The following is a 3,283-nucleotide window of genomic DNA, read 5'->3' on the forward strand; positions in this document are numbered from 1 at the left end:
TGTATACAGTATTCTTAGTAGTCTGCATGGATGCCTGCAGGCCAGAAGAGGGCACCAAATCTTATTACAGATCGTTGTGAGCCACCATGTGGTTGCTGGGAACTGAACTCAGGACCTTTGGAAGAGCAAGCAGTGCTCTTAACCACTGAGCCATCTCTCCAGCCCCCTCAGCAGTAATTGTTAATGTCAACTGGCTCATAGTTTATCAGGGCAACGAGACCGCCGAGATGGCTTAGATGGTAAAGGTACTTTCTGCCGAGGCTAAGGTTTGACTTCTGGGACCCACATAATGGAAGGAGAAACGCAGCTTCCTAGGGTATCTTCTGAAGTCCACGCAGTGCAGTGCCACATGTGTGCAAAACAATAAATGTAATAAGGTTTGTTTGGTTTTTTTTTCGAGACAGGGTTTCTCTGTGTGGCCCTGGCTGTCCTGGAACTTGCTCTGTAGACCAGGCTGGCCTCGAACTCAGAGATCTGGTAAAGGTAGGCGCCACCACCGTCTGACTTTGAAATAAGTTTTTTAAAGAGAGCGACAGGCTTGTCATATCCAAGGACAGGGTTCCACAGCAACCTCCTCCCTTGCTGATAGATTCAAGTGATACAATCTTCACTCCTTGGTCATTCCTTGACCTTGTCTCCTGAATCTCAGGGTTTTTGGCATCATCTTGCCCAGGGAGTCCTCATCTAGCATCCTGGGCCCCTTGTGTAGTAATTCATCTCTGAGGATGGCCTTGGCACTGCCCGTTCCTTCTCAAGTACCCATGCCTGAACATCTCCTAGTCTGGACGTAGTTCTCCATTCCCAAACCCTTGAACCACGCATCTAATTGGCATGCCCCTAAGGTGCTCACCACTCCCTTCACTGCCCAGCCCTTGGACAATTCCCTAACCTGCAAGGCTCTCACATCCTTGGAGCTAAAAAGATTCAAGCCTCTGTTCCTTCGATTACAAGCACTCTGCTACCCATCCACAGGCTTCTTAATGCTCAAGCCCCCTGGCGGGAAGCTCTGTACGTCATCTAGAGGTGAACATCTAAGCCAAAGCTGAGCATAGGGACTGGAGAGATGGCTCAGAGGTTAAGAGCACTTGCTGCTCTTGCAGAGGACACATATTGGCCTGTAACCCCAGTTCCAAAGGATCTGACACTCTCTTCTGGACTCTGCAAACACAAACAAGTGACATATATACATAAATAAAAGTAAAGATTTTTTTACAATATAGGCAAAGCCAGGTATAGTGGCATGCACCTGTAATCCCGGCATGCACCTGTAATCCCAGCATACAGGAGGCTGTCAGAGGATTGCTGCCAGCTCGAGGCAAACCTGAGCTACAGAAGAAAGCCTTGTAAAAGAAAAGGAAAAAAAATAAAGATACCGAGAAGAGTAGCCGTTCCAATGTGTGTTCCTTCACACAAGGTCAGGCCAAAAATGCAGGGCAAGGGATTATAAGAGCGAAAGCAGGGACTGTCCAAGCCCTTGTCACCTGTCAACACCTGGACTCTGACAGCTCAACCAGAGAGGTTGTTTGGCCAGCTACTATACACGGTAGGCACAACGTGTTCATGCCACATAATAAAATAGTCGCCGACCTGTGGGTATAAGCTTATGGAGACCGGCATGGTCCATTGGCACTGGTGCCCTGAGCAGGTCTATAAGCCTCTGAGATTCCCAGTCTCTTCTGTAAAGTGCTGGCCCCTGAGTGCTGGCTTACTGCGGTTCCGTTATTCCTTCTCCAACAGTCTCGCTGTGCCCAAGTACACCTTCCAAGTTCCCAAATATGTGTTTGACAAAATAAGAGGGGACCGTGTTCCTCTACTGGTGTTGTCTCATCCCACTTCTATGATCTCAGAGCTTCCAGGTCACCCCCATCACTTTATTCTTCAGGGGACCTGCCCTACTTCCTTCTTTCTATATTTTTATAATTCACTTATAATTATTTTATGTCCATTGGTGTTTTGCCTGCAGGTATGTCCATGTGAGGAGACCAGATCCCGTAGGGTGGAGTTACAGACAGTTGTGAGCTGCCTTGTGGGTGCTGGGCATAGAACCCAGGTCCTTTGGAAGAGCAGCCAGTGCTCTTAACCTCCATCCCCCTACTTACTTTTTAATCCTCTAGCCCCACGATGTTCAGGACCCCCAAATATCCTGTGGCCTCTAAAACTCCAAGGGTACTCCTCACCCCAACTCTACCATATTATTCCAATTCCTAAGTAGAGACCATGTTAAGCAAACTTTTACTGAGTGCCTACTATATGCAAAAATTTGATGGAATGTTGCAGAATGTCCTGATAAAATGTGGCCTCCAATTTTGCATGCCAATTTTTGGTTCTCAAAGATCAGAAAGTGCTCTGACTTCTCTGTATCTCAGTTTTTGCCTCCTGTGCCTGAAATAGCATCTCAAGAGGGGAAAGAGGAGTCTGATCAAGGCTTCGCAGTTAGTGGGGGTTAGCACCTGAGGCCAAATGAGTCCCAGTGTTCTTACTGCCTCCCACACAGGTCTCCTTGTTGGCAGCCAGGTAGGACATGGGACATCCCAGCCTCAGTGTCTAGACATGAGCAGGTTACCAGATAACTACATCTTTTCTCAAAACATGTCACAGGTGACCATATGTCCCACTGGGGAGACTACTGTCACATATTCCCATGTATCCCCATGTAGGAGGTGCTAGTGCCTACCTACAATGAGCAAAGGAGGTAACTGTGTGGACCTGTTGGACCCTGGAGTCCAATTACCAAGGAGGAGTTGCCCCAAGAAAACACTTTCACACCGCAGTTGATGTAAAAGCAAGGGGATTTAATTAATTCTGTCATGACAGGGTCAGCATTCGAAAAGCCAGAAAGACTCCGAATAGCTGGCAAGGCTACTTTTAAAGTAAAAAGCCACAGAAACAAGGGGGGAGTTTGGGGGTTGTTTTTCCAACTATTAGGGTTGACTGATTCAAAGCAACAATTGTTCTAAGCCATGGTGTGGTTGCTAGATCAGGTGGGGTAAGGGGGAAACATCTGTGAGTCATCCTAACCGTATCCGAGGAACTGAGTCAATATCCCCTGACCAAGGCCCAGGAACGGAGTCCACATCTAAGGGTTATCTTGCCCCAATTTCAATAACTGAGTTCTGTCTGGAGAACATCCACAAGGACACAGAGAGATGGAAATTCCCCAACATTCCAGTACGTGCATGTGAAGTTGTTAGATCCTTGGTTCCCAGGGGAGGGGGAGCACTACTGCTGAGAGGCCTCAGAAATGGCCTCAGAGTTGTCAGAAATGGCTTCAGAGTTGTCAGAA

This window comes from Microtus ochrogaster, chromosome 10 (genome assembly GCF_000317375.1).
Source record: "Microtus ochrogaster isolate Prairie Vole_2 chromosome 10, MicOch1.0, whole genome shotgun sequence".
NCBI lineage: Eukaryota > Metazoa > Chordata > Mammalia > Rodentia > Cricetidae > Microtus > Microtus ochrogaster.